At 38.1% G+C, this 14,473-nt stretch overlaps 1 pseudogene across 1 annotated transcript; it reads left to right on the forward strand.

Moving 5' to 3' along the window:
* Positions 1 to 336: 336 nt before the first annotated feature.
* Positions 337 to 8,523, forward strand: LOC308376389 (NLR family CARD domain-containing protein 3-like; annotated as a pseudogene). Its single transcript has 3 exons — positions 337 to 414; positions 6,392 to 6,587; positions 6,704 to 8,523. The product of its transcript is annotated as an NLR family CARD domain-containing protein 3-like (transcript).
* The last annotated feature ends 5,950 nt before the right edge of the window (positions 8,524 to 14,473 follow it).

The raw sequence follows: 14,473 nt of genomic DNA on the forward strand, positions 1-14,473 counted from the left end.
ACAGAACATGTGCAGTCCAAAAAAAGCCTAAGGGCAGGGGGAAAAACACATCTGGGTACATCTGTTTCATGAAAGGCACCTGATGCAGTTTTTGAGGTATGGTTTTGGAATGAGCACATGTTTTGTTTTCATAGGCCACTCAATCTATTCACTAGGTTTCTGATATAGGCTGGAAACCCTGTTTTACAACACAGTGTTGCCATCAGTAACAAGTACAGCAGTTAGCAAGCTGGCTAGTTTTTATCAGGGTCAACTGTGCTTTTGTTGATGTTTAAAGGTTACCTCCCTAGTAAAAGACAATACTCCTCACTTTGACTTTCCATCCCCAGAAGCAAAATGGAGGAACGTAAACCAGATGGTGTCAGTGACCAGTTCACCCAGAGTCAACATGGGGATCTGAAGCACATCTTCCAGGTTTGATGCAGACATTTAATGCAGTGCTGCTATAGAGTATATGTTCATAATTATTAACCCTTCTAGCCCCAAGGTGCCCCGTGGGGAACTTAGTTGTATTTTGATTAATAGATTTAAAAATCTCTGTGTGTTTTTGACATGAAACTAACACCTACAGCAACCTTAAACCCTTTTCTTTTAAAATAGTTACAGTTTGAAACTAAAATATAAATAATCACTTTGTAAAGAGAATATAACTAATCAATTGCACATTTCAGTCTGTAAGTGAGGTTTCAGGAGCCTAAGACCCGCCCATTAGCAAATGACAACCATTCATATGATAAGGGAATGGTAATCCAGTGATTACTATTGGGTCATGATGTGTCAAGAAAACCTGTAGGGGGGAAAGGGCCACACCTTGGAGCAAACACCTTTGTTTACAAGGTTCAGAGTAAAAAAGAAAACTTCCAAAATATTTACAATGTGTTTTTGTACAAAGTCTGAGCACCTCTTAAACTAGATTTCATTTTAGTGTCTTTATATTTCATTTTAATTCAAAACTTTGTTTTACTACATTCCTTTTAGTCTCATTGTTTTATTGCTGAGTTGTTCTAGAATATAATCATAAATGCCACTTATGCCTCATGGTTTTAAGTTAGATGAAATATACAAAAATATCAGGCATGGCAAACTACCTAACAGAGTCAAAAAAAGCCCTTGGGGTTGGAAGTGTTAATACACATTACCACTCAGAAGTGTGGAATTACTCACAAATGTACTTGTTTCGGAAATAAAATAACATTTTGCTATTCAAATAAGCGAAGATTGACCCTAAATATAATATAGCTTATCATTGACCATAAATAAGTATAGCTATCGTTATAGTTTTAGTTATATATGAATTTGATACTAAGGCCCGTTAAGGCATGTTTGACAGGTTATGTTGTCTTGGTTGATACAAGTTGTCATAACAATGACATTCCAAACAATGTCAACTTTCCATTAAAAATTATATTGTTGACCAAATGGCACTTAATGACAAGTCATAAACATTCATAAAAACTACAGGAGTCATGTTATGGTTATGACAGTGGTATGTCAGTCTTGTGACCACCCCTTCATATAAAGGGTTGTTCTGAGGAATGAACTGAATATATCTACCAAAGGTTACATCTTCCCAGGGTGTGCACCACACCCTTCACAGAACAGAGCAAGTATATATAAAGCACAACCTATAGCAATATACATACAAACACTCATACATGTATATATAAAGCACAACCTATAGCAATAGACATCTAAACACACATACATGTATATATAAAGCACAACCTGAAGCAATATACATCCAAACACACATACATCTATCTATAAATCCAGAAATCTCTGTGTGTCTGTCAGTCTGTCTAGGGCGTATCTCCCTGACGTTAGTTACGTTAGTTATGAGATTTCGCATGTAGTTTACGCATGTCATTTACCTGTGCATCCTTGATTTTGAAGATTTCTGAATTCATAGTTCGTGACATATTTGTATTTTATCGTTTGCTGTAGGCACTATGGGTTAACGTTTGCCGTAGGCACTATGGGTATTGAGGCACTATGGGTAGTGTAGTAATTCAGAGAAAGAGGGGCGGACCCGCGCGATGTGAATGATATCATAGTCATAGAACAGTCGTCATAGATGTTACCCCAGCAGATGCGTATGGGCCTGGCATGTAACCAACTCTCATTACCCTGTTAAGTACTATATTGTAGTATATTGTAGTTTGATGTATTTGTATAAGAGTTAGCTTTCTATTCAACGTTGCTGGTTAGCCTAGACCAGTAACCATGCGTTCATGCATCAACTGATATAATGAGAGAGGTTTTCCGATGTATTAGTGTCCCGATGTATCTGTAACTTTGACATCTATATTCAATTGCATCCACTACATAATCTTAAACTTTATTTGTTGGTGTATCTCCAAAAAGGCTATACAACATTAAAACATTTCTTAATGAAAAGGAAACATGCATCACAATAATACTTCAGTGTAACCTGTACCTATGTGGAGTGCAAATATGTCTTGCTATTACACTACCCCAACAGCTACACCTACGTCTGCTAACACTACAGAATGCATAATTCCTACGGGCACTGCACTAGTGTTTATATAAAGCACCAAAATGTCGCGTCAATAATGAATAATTATTTCTAGCCTTAGCACTGCCTTCATAATATTCATTGATGAATACGAACATTTTATTTTAAACTTTTTAATGGCAAAGTGTATATTTACTAGGGGTGGGAATCTCTTGGCACCTATTTACTGACATATGTCGTATTGTCATTTGCAATGTATTATGGAGGGAGTTTCAGGCAGCAGTAGAAGTAGTTTTTAGTTCACAGCAATGGAGAAAACTGCACACAAGAGAACAGCCAGTGATGGTTACAATACCAGTGAATCCACTGCTGTCTCCTTGCTCTTGGGAGGTTAGCCTATGACCAGTTAGAGAAGGGCAGTCTGATGATGTCATGAAGAAGACCTGACTGGCAGTGATGTCAGAGAAGCAGTACACATTGGCATTTGCACCCAGCCCTTTAGAGTAGGATCAGTACTTTACCAGGGAAAGAGGATACAGTTCATGTACAACAAATACATATAAGTGTTACAAAATGGACACTTGAAACAGGGAAAGGATGCAAACGCTCAAGGCGTGTTTTACTGAAATAAATCAAAGTGCCACGATGGGCAAACAAGGCAAAGGCCACAGGACTAGAGAACACAGCACATCTTACTGATCACAAAACAATTACACACAAAGACAAAGGAAAAGTCTAAGGCTTACATAGGAGCTTAATTAATACATTGGCTACAGGTGAGAACTAAACTAATTAACACAATGGCTAGAGGGGAGAACTAAACTTAATTAGTACATTGCCTACAGGTGAGAACTAAACTAATTAACACAATGGCTAGAGGGGAGAACTAAACTTAATTAGTACATTGCCTACAGGTGAACCAAACATCGTGGAAAGGAAACATCGAGGAAACCAAACATTGAGGAAAATCTAAGTAGTGAGGGAAATACTAAACACAGGAGAGGATGAACGGGCTGGAGTAGCATATGGAGCAAGAGCAGGAACAGAAACAGAGGAGCGTGCAGCTAAGGTTGTGACAATAAGTGATAAAGTGGGCTACTCTGGGTTAATATTTAATATTTTGGATTGACAAGTGTTCATAAAAATGTATTAATTATCCTATATGGGAAAATTCATTGAGCAGTTATTTATTAAATATAGCCATAGGCTCCACCGTATGTCTCATGTAAGAAGGGCTCAGTCCCCAGTTCCCTTCCTTTGTTAATGTTTAATGTTCTGCAACATCGTTAACATATAGTCATTGGTGACATAAGGCTCCACTGTCTGTCTAAATGTTCTGCACTGGTCATGCAGTAGTTTTTAAACACATTACTCTGTCCCAGGGTCCAGCTGACATGATGTACTTTAGATGCAACTGTAGTTTGCATCTCAACCCTTTAAAACGGCATGTTTTACAGTGTACAGATGTACACCACAAACAATATCCAATACAAGCCATGATGATAATCATATCTACACGTATACCATAATAATATGTGTGGAGGGTTAGCTACCAGGAATTTTGCTATTATTTGCTGTCTCACTTTTTCACAGTGGACTTTGTAATGACGCTCATGAATGCATTGTAATAGAATATGTCATACTGAGAATCATTAAGTAATAGAACATTACTATACTTAGTACTACGAGTACATCAGTGGCGGCTGTTGGTTTTTAACCTGAGGGTGGAAGGACTGTGCGCCTGGTTGCCTTTGGCCTGCTTATTCGGTTGGTGGCTTAAGTATGTGAGATACAAGTTGTTTCAGGGTGTTTTTGTGGACTACAGTACAAAATAGCAGGCAGGGATACAATTGATACAAAGCCACCAGTGTGGCACCATTGTACTTAAAAAAAAACTGGTGGGCAGCATGTCTTTTGACTAGACAAGGCCAGAAGGAAATGATGCAAAGCCAATTAATCAAATCAGAACTACTCTTGATTTGAAAAACTAAATTCAAAATTTTGGGGCAACCATTTGGCCTATTTTCTCACTCAATTACTAAAGCTATTGGTTATTATTTGACTTTTCAGCTGCAATTGTTTTAAGAAAAATTAAGACACAAGAACAAAAGTTATTTAATTTAAAATGCATCATGCTCTGAATCATTCACTAACATCCTTTCCGCAATATTAAACAACAAGTAACAAAGGCAACAAGTAAGAGAACATTCTTTCAGAACTATTAACATGGGCTGTTAGCCTAACATTGTTTATGGCAAATGTGGATGTTAATGGATATTTCAGAATGTTGGTCAATGTTCATTGATCACTTAGGGGTGGACTGACTTTGACTAAATTTAGTATTAAACAGAAATATATTTTTTATGTTTAGGCTATGTTTCTGTCTAAGCAGATGCTTAAAGCTTATATTAAACAAACAGGCCTATGGAAAAATTACAAACCCTGAGTAAATTACCTTTGTTCTCTAAAATTGCAAAAACGTCCTATAATTGCTGCTCAGATTATGCCAGATTATTACAGCTATCACTCAAAGTAGCCTAGTATGAGGCCAATGCCCAAGTGACAAGTAGGCTAATTAGAATAAATACGAAACACATCGTGTTCTGAAACATTAATTAACAATTTCCAATGTCAGGTGAACGTGAATAGCCAGACTAACAATAGGCGTATGAATGATTTAAACAAAACAGTACAGCCGATTGTTTTTGTATGGTACCAGTGAGCTATAAGTATTTCGCATACCAGTTAGCATTAACGGCAGCGGTTTAACCATTGGGTTTAGTCTATTGGATTTTTGGGAACAGGTTTCCCTGTTGTTTTGATACGAACCTTCTCTCTGTAGCTCAATGAATGAAACGGTCTGTTTAATAAAACATGAACAACATCTTCGTTCTTCATTGCACATCCTCTTTATTTGCAATCTTTCTACAACAATCTTTAAGGGTGACTGTTATTGATATCCTTCTGCAGAATGGTTGAAGAGGGAAACTGTTTATTGGTTAAGCGATATTGGCGCAGACTCAGACGCTAGGGAGGTCTTTCCTCCCATGGGCAATGTAAGTGAATGAGCCCCACGAGCCACCAGTATCAGAGACAGATTCCATTGATCTCAATGGGAGCCAAAGGGAGGACGTCCTCCGTGCAGTCATTTCTTGTTACGATAGGGGGTACTAATGTTATTTTAACTCAGGGAAACAAATTATAATATGAATAGTATTAAATACTGATATCAAACTGCATTTTTAAAAGAGTTTAGTCAGTTAAATTTTAAAAATACATTCTCAAAAAGTTTGGGGAGGTTCTTCCTCTGTTTCCTCAATTGAAGAGCCTCCTCTGGAGTACATATACAAGATAATAGGTGAAAAATCACCCTAGTTACCTCAGGACTCCAGAGCTGCATGAAAGTATATTTATTAGACAGACAAACAAAGACAATTGCAATCGGGCTCCCCTCCCAGCACAAGGCTGAAAGTGAAGACAATGATAAACCCTTTGCACAAGGTTTATATAGTCAGAAGTTTGGTTTTCAGCAGGGGTAACCATGTGGTGGATTTCTCACGCCCGAGGCTCCCCGTCTTGCAAGGATGGCAGTTTTGCATAAGGTCTGAAGAAGCACAGTTCCTTTCTTATCTCCTCTGGTCTGAACATGCTCTTGTTCATATGCAGACTTAGTGGCACCTAATATTCTAGTTACACACAAACAGAGAAAAGCCATGCTCCTGCTTTCATAAGCACATGATTCATACAAGGAATATATTAATACAAGGCACTTGATTATTATATTCTTAAATCATTAACCGTGTTTGGAAATAATCTCTATCAAAAGGTTAAGGCAAATGTAATTAGTGTATCAGTGCTCTTTAATGCTCTGTAATGCATTGCACTGCATACCGTTACCAGATATTTGTGCTTTAGGTGTTAGAGGAGAAGATCATCACCTTTGTGAAGAATGAGCTGAAAACATTCAAGAGGATGCTGAGTCCAGATTACCAAGAGAACTTTGAGAGTAAAGAGGAGGATGAGATAGAAGCCAGAGAAGCGGCTCTGAAGATGGCACTGCACTTCCTTAGGAATATGAAGCTTAAAGATCTCGCTGACAAACTGCAACAAAGTAAGAATTCTTCCTTCTCTTGCATTTGTAATTATTTCCATGAGTTGCATTAGCAACAAAGTAATTATTCATTTTTGGTGTCAGTGGCCTACAAAACATTATTTTGTTTTAAATAGATGAGCTGGATGTAGTTTGTCAGACTGAGCTAAAAGGAAATCTCAAGAACAAATACCAGAGTGTGTCTGAAGGAATAACCAAGCAAGGAAGCTCTGCTCTTCTAGAAAAGATCTACACTGAAGTCTACATCACAGAAGGAGGAAGCGGAAAAGTAAATGAAGAGCATGAAGTCAGACAGATTGAGTTAAAATCCAAGAGACCAGCTGGACAGGAGACATCAATCAAATGCAGTGACATCTTTAAACCCTTACCTGGCCAAGACAAACCAATCAGAAGAGTTGTCACAAAAGGAGTTTCTGGCATCGGTAAAACCGTCTCAGTTCAGAAGTTCATCCTGGACTGGGCAGAAGGAAAAGAAAACCAAGATATCCACTTCATATTTCCACTGCTTTTTAGGGAGCTCAACCTCATGAGAGAAAAACAGCTCTCTTTGATGGATCTCCTCCACCACTTTTTCACAGAAATAAAGCAGTCAAATTTTCCCAGCCAAGGGAAGTGCAAAGTGTTGTTCATCTGTGATGGTTTGGATGAATGTTGACTCCAGCTAGACTTTCAGAAAAATGAAAGTTTGACTGATGTGACAAAGGTCACCTCATTGGATATACTCCTGACAAATGTCATCAAGGGTAATCTGCTCCCCTCTGCTTTGCTTTGGATTACCTCTCGACCAGCAGCAGCCAATCAAATCCCACCTGAGTGTGTTGACCGGGTCACAGAGGTACAAGGGTTCAATGACCCACAGAAGGAGGAGTACTTTAGGAAGAAGATCATTGATCAGAATCTTGCCAGCAATGTCATCTCTCACATCAAATTATCAAGAAGCCTCCACATTATGTGCCAAATACCAGTGTTCTGCTGGATTGCTGCTACTGTTCTTGGGGTAATTCTTGGCTCATCAGGAGGTGGACAGATTCCAAAGACTCTGACAGAGATGTATACCTATTTCCTCATTTTCCAGACCAAACAGAGGAGCAGCAAGTTTGAAAATGTGCACAACCTTGATCCACAGTGGAACCAGGACGTTATCCTTGGTCTTGGGAAGTTGGCTTATGAACAGTTAGAGAAGGGTCATTTGATTTTTTATGATGAAGACCTTAAAGAGTATGGCATTGATGTCAGAGAGGCAGCAGTATGCTCTGGCATCTGCTCACAGATCTTTCGAGAAGAAACAGGGCTTTATCAAGGAAAGGTGTGCTGCTTTGTGCATTTAAGTGTCCAGGAGTATCTTGCAGCTTTGTATGTGTTTTTGATGATGGCAGTTGAAGGGAAAGACATAATATCCAGACACCAAGCTCCTGAAAAGTCCAATAAGCTTTGGAAAAGGATATTGAATTTTTCTCCTTCAATGGAGGAATCCATGATCATCTTACAGAAGAGTGCAGTGGACAAAGCTTTGGAGCATGAAGATGGACGCTTTGACCTATTCCTCCGATTCCTTCTTGGCCTCTCTCTGGAGTCTAACCAGACTCTCCTGCATGGCCTACTACAGAGAAGACTCAATCAGAGGGGCAATAAAGAAACAATCAGTTTCATCAAGGCAAAGATCAGGGAGGTTCCTTCATCAGAAAGGGTCATCAACCTCTTCCACTGTCTGAATGAACTCAATGATCACTCCTTAGTGGAGGAGGTCCAGAGCTTGCTAAGTGCTGGGACACTTTCTGGAGCTAAACTCTCACCTGCCCAGTGGTCAGCTCTAGTGTTTGTGCTGCTCACATCAGAACAGAAGCTGGATGAGTTTGACTTGAAGAAGTACATCAGATCTGAAGAATCTTTCCTCAGGCTTCAGCCAGTAGTGGAGGAATCACAGAAGGCTCAGTAAGTATGATGGCAGTCTGTATTCTCAAGATGGGAGGGGTTAATGACTCTAGCTGTGTTTCCATCCAACATTTTAATACACAATTTGACCATTTGAAAAATAAACCCTGACTAGAAACACTTGAAATTTTTAAACAGTATTCTAATGCAAATAAAAATGTGATAGAATAGAGGGGTAGATCATCTCACTATTGGCATAGTGTATAATATTACTAGGTTTGAATTAAATCAGCATTTGTTGCACTTGTATCACGTTTTCCTGTGAAAGTTGCTCACAGCTTTTCACAACTCCCGGTTGTCCATTTTTAATTCTGATATGTAGAGAAACATTTAGAAGGTTTAGAAGCACAACACTTATAGAGACAGCAGCAGTGTCCTTTTCATTGAGCTTATAGTCACTGTTGGCTGTTTTCCCCTTAAGGCTCAATAGCTGTGGACTCACTGAAAGGAGCTGTACAGCACTGGCATGTATCCTCAGCAAAGCATCTTCAAAACTGAAAAATGTGGATCTCAGTGACAACAGTATTGGAGATATTGGGGTCCAAGAACTCTGTAGCGCACTGGAGAACCCAAACTGTACACTGGAGACACTCTGGTAAGACATTTTGATTATTCAGTATACCTTAGAAATTAGTTATTTGGGATAAGTTTTACATTTAAATTTTATTGATAAAATAAACTTTGAAAACTATACATGAAAAGAATCCCCATTTTGAGACAGAGTATTTTCTATTTTCACAAATAGACTTAAATATCTATATTTTCAATAATAAAAGATCACTGAACGAGCTACGGAAGTTGTCTCAGTTTACAAAACAAGTATAAGGTACATACAGTACTAGAACAAATGCTCAGATGGAAATAAAATGTTGAGAGTATCATGAAATGTCACAAACTGTTTCATGGAAAATCTGGTTCCCTAGATGATGACATTTAGATGGAAACCCAACTTCATATACCTGAAAAAACATATAGTCAGATTTTTTGAATTGGTTTAGAAGCACAACACTAATATACAGACAGCAGCAGTGTCCTTTTCATTGAGCTTATAGTCACTGGTGGCTGTTTTCCCCTTAAGGCTCAAGAGCTGTGGGCTCACTGAAAGGAGCTGTACAGCACTGGCATGTATCCTCAGCAAAGCATCTTCAAAACTGAAAAATGTGGATCTCAGTGACAACAGTATTGGAGATATTGGGGTCCAAGAACTCTGTTGTGGACTGGAGAACCCAAACTGTGCACTGGAGACACTCAGGTAAGACATTGATTCTTCAGTTTTCTCTAATAATGAGTTATGTTGGATCATTTGTACATCTTCATTTCTTGATCAAATATCCCCATCGTTGGAGACAGACAGTAGTTTTCTTACAATGTTTCACATGTTCATGTAAAGTTTCAGAAACACATAGACTTGAGGATCCTCCCTTTCTATGTTAAGAGCTTACTGAACGAACTGCAGAAGTTGTCTCAGTTTATGAAACTCATAACAAGCTGATAGATACATTAATAGCAAGACGTTAATATTAATGAGACAGAGACCAGCAATCAGAATTTCAGCGCTTTATCTTTTGTAAAAGAGGGAGATGTGTCACAAACTAATATCATGAAAAACTCCAAAGATGAGCTGGGCGCAGCCAGCCTTATGCGAGTAGAAAAAAAAAAACTGATTTCATTACAGACAAAGGGCGGTATTCCCGTCCATCTCTTCAGAAGTTACAGAAGTGATCTCAGAACATGTCCTTGAGAGAAGAGCAGTGTGCATGACTATCAGTACAAAAACAGGTGGTTTTCCTCAGCAAGAGAGTATGCATCCTGTAGGCCTTAGCAAGCAGATTCAAATACAATAACAATGGGGCTCATTCTCAACTGCAGTTGAGTAGACTTTAAGAAGGACTTTATTCTGAACTCCACTTCGGTTTTCTCATCTGGGATTTCTTCTGAACTTCAGAAGACTTTCAGAACGCGAAATAGCAGTCGTAATTCTGCCGGAATCTTCTAAAATGCGATTCCTCAATTCCGTCAGCCATCATGTGGTTATTTGAGGAATCACATTGAGGAATGACATTTGAAAAAACTGTCCGTGTTAAAAGGGTTAGCGGTTGAATTTGTGAGAACCCGTTAGTGATTGCGTTCACGTGAACTCTACAGACATCCTCGGATTAAAATAATTATAAAAAATATTATTTTAAAATAATAAACTTTGGACAAAGGCGTCTGCTAAATGACTGAATGTGAATGTTAATGTACAGGAACACTGCAAATGTAAGTGAATAAATAAATAAACACTTAACCCAATCGCATTTAAATATCCATAGTTAATAGAATGGACACATATATATCCTGCAGTACCTCCATGTCTGCACCGGTTAAGTTAAATCTGCGTTTTTTTGCCAGATTTCCGCTTAGACATGACTTGCCTTACGAGGTGCTTTCGTGTGGATTCGGGAGATTCCGACAGCACACGTTTCTACGATTGCGTGCCCTAATAAGGAGCTGGCGGGGCGTGTTTGTATAGAAATCCACTTTCACGAGAACGCTCATCAATTTAAGAAACTAATCCGGAGGAACACAGCTGAGAAGACTTCGGCTGCTTATGAACGCATTTCGCAAGTCGCGTAAGTTACATTTCAGAAGAATTTAAGAAAATGAACGGGAATGAGGCCCAATGTCCTCATTAAAATGTCTCTATTACAAGCACATTTTGGGACAAATGCTCAGATGGAAATAAGATCAGTATCATGCATATATTTTTATTTAGACTCCTGAAATGATGACTTAAGTCATTGTTTACTGTGGTAAGTATTATTATGCCTGGATGTGCTAACAATCAACTGATATTAAGGCGAGACACGGCAGGTGAAATATCGATTTTTTTTCATGCCCTGGTCAAATTTGAGATTTTGGGCTAGTTTGCCTCATTAACTTGTTATCTTTCATACTACCATAAAGAAAACGTCAAAATTACACATTTATGTGTCTGTTTCACTGCATTTAGTTCAGCCGCGGCATCCATTTTCTCCTAAATTAACCAAGAATTCTCCCTTGAACCGCGTTCAGCGTTTCGTCTTTTTACACGACATCTGTCATGTCTGCTATGATTTTAAAGCTCTGAGCCTCGATAAGAAGACTGTGTAATCCAAATATGGGCATTTCCTTTCTTTTCAGCAACCAATCCTGACTTTCTGAAGGGATTCATTGGCTGACGGCGCTTTCCTGCTAACGTGATTCGCTCAGTGCGTCACATGTTGTCTTTAAATGCGTTTTTCTCAAAATGAGGGGTTTTTTCATTTTTAGGTACACATTTCTCAGTCTAGGTAGAACCTAGGTACACCACACTCCCCAGTTTCACACATAGCATTGTTATGAAGACATCTACAGACGGATTTATTTATAAATTGTTCCTGGCCAGATTTATGGGTCATTTTACCTGGAAATCATGGCGAAAATAGGGTTTTTAAGGCCATGGATAGTATATTTTGATTTCCCAGGTCATAAAAGCAGATATCCTAAAATCCATCTGAGGATTTTTTGTCATTTGATATATAAACAAAATAAAAAAAGAATTTTGGTCCTGGCTTTATCACAGTTTAAGATTCATGTACCGGAAATATATGCAAAAACTTGCATATTTAATGAGACCCAGCCTAATTAGCATAATTAAATATGCAAAATTCAAAAACTTGTAATACATTTTTTTCTTATAATGATGTATGTAATCAACTGGTAAAGTTTCATGGTGATCCCTTGTATTCCATACATTTTTTACCCTATTCACCTGCCATGTCTCGCCTTAAATATGTTTGTCTTCTTCTCTCTACAGTCTGACATACTGCAGTATTACAGAAAAGGGTTCCAGTTCTCTTGCATCAGCACTGAAATCAAACCCCTCACACATCAGAGAGCTGCAGCTAAGTGGGAATAAAGCAGGAGGCTCACGAGTGAAGCATCTTTCTTCTCTTCTGCAGGATCCTAACTGTCAACTGGAGAAACTAGAGTGAGTATCACAACAGCAAATACTGAGTTGCTATCAGTGAATTTGACAGTGATAGTGAATTGAAAAGCTGTTCACATGTAAAAGGATTATATTACTTCAGCAGTAAAAACTTCATATCTATCTATCACTCCATCTTCATGAGACAAACTTTTACACAAACACAGACTCACTTAAGAAACACAGACAGACGGACGGACGGACAGACACAGACAGACAGACAGACAGACAGACAGACAGACAGACACACACACATACACTCATACTCACACACACACACACACACACACAAAAATACACTCTTACACACACACACACTTAGACACACACACTTACAAACACACAAACACACTCTACAAACTTTCACACACACATGCAGAATTTGTTTGCCTTTCCTCTCTACAGCCTCAGAAACTGCAATATTACAGAGGAAGGCTTCAGAGCTCCCAATTATTATAGATAGAGAAACTGTATTTCGTACACAGTTTTCCAAATCATTTAAAATACATACATGGACTTAAAGATTTTTCCTTTCCATGCTAACAGCTCACTGTACAGGGTCATACGAAAGTTATTTCAATTATGTTTTGGGCCAAGCACTCAGATAAAAATTAAATGTTTAGAGTATAAGAAAACCACAAGATCACAAAATGTTTAATAGAAAATTTGAATGACTCCTTTATATTTGAGTAAATGTTAATAATTATTCAGTTAAATAAAAATGGGACTTTCACCATGCTTTTTCAACTGAACTGCGGTAATATCTCCTTTCAAATAATAGTTGTCCAATGTACTTCACGTAGTAAACTGCTGATCCCTTCAATTTGGCTACGAAACTGGTCTTACTCTAAATGCACTGATAGGTCTTGTTGTATTTTTCTTTGCCTTGTCTCAGTGGAATTGATGCCCTGAATTTGTCTATGACATTTCTTTCACTATAAATGCACTGTAAATATTTTGGTGTGTTTGCCTCACTGTAGACTCTCAGACTGCAGTATCACAGAGGAAGGCTATGATAGTCTGGCTTCAGCCTTGAGGTTAAATCCCAATCATCTCAGAGAGCTGGATCTCAGAGGAAATACTCCAGGGAAATCAGGAGTGAAACTGCTTTTAGACCTAAAGGATGACCCGAAGTGTAAACTGAAAAATCTCAGGTAAGTTTATATCAAGACCAAGGCTTTAATCCAAAGTAGTTCAAAAAAGTAATGAGACTGTAATTACGACTATATACAAATTCATCTTCTTCAATTAAATTTACTTAAACCATTCGTCTCTTTATTTAATAGGCACACCCCATTTTTTTTTTTTTTAATTATTTACAGGTTACAGGTTATTTCAAGCAGTATCTCAAGCATCTTTCCTCCATGTTTTCATTCATTTTTTTAAAACACAAACAAGATTAGCCTCACCCACCCTCCCCATACACCTATTGGCAGTTAGTATGTTCATAAAAACTAAAACAAAATACATTTCTCAGTCATGAATTTACATTCTTACAGCTATGTATCAATATTCTTCCAAAACATAGGCCCTCATTTGTCCATAACACATTTATTGGCTCAAATATAGTAAATATTAACAATGCGTCAACCATTCTGTGAGGCGATCAAATATCAATAGGAACATTTTTAAAATAAGCGATAAATAAATAGGCAATGAATAGATAGAAAAATAAACAAATAAACGTCTAGGAAGGGATAGAGAGGGGGGAAGGTCTCAGTTACAATTAGGAGCACTCACCCATCGGGCAACTCTTTCAGACTTTCAAAATACGACAAAAACGGTTCCAATTTTAAAGAGTACCTTTCCACAGACCCTCTGAGTGTAAATTTGATCTTCTCCAGCTTTAGAAAAAACATTACATCTTCCAGCAAGACCGAAGCTGATGGGGAAGTAGAAGATTTCCAAACTAACAAAATTCTTCTACGGGCCAAAAGTGATGTGAATGCAATGATGTCTGACTGGT

The sequence above is a fragment of the Sprattus sprattus genome (assembly GCF_963457725.1).
Source record: "Sprattus sprattus genome assembly, chromosome: 15".
NCBI classification, from domain to species: Eukaryota; Metazoa; Chordata; class Actinopteri; order Clupeiformes; family Clupeidae; genus Sprattus; species Sprattus sprattus.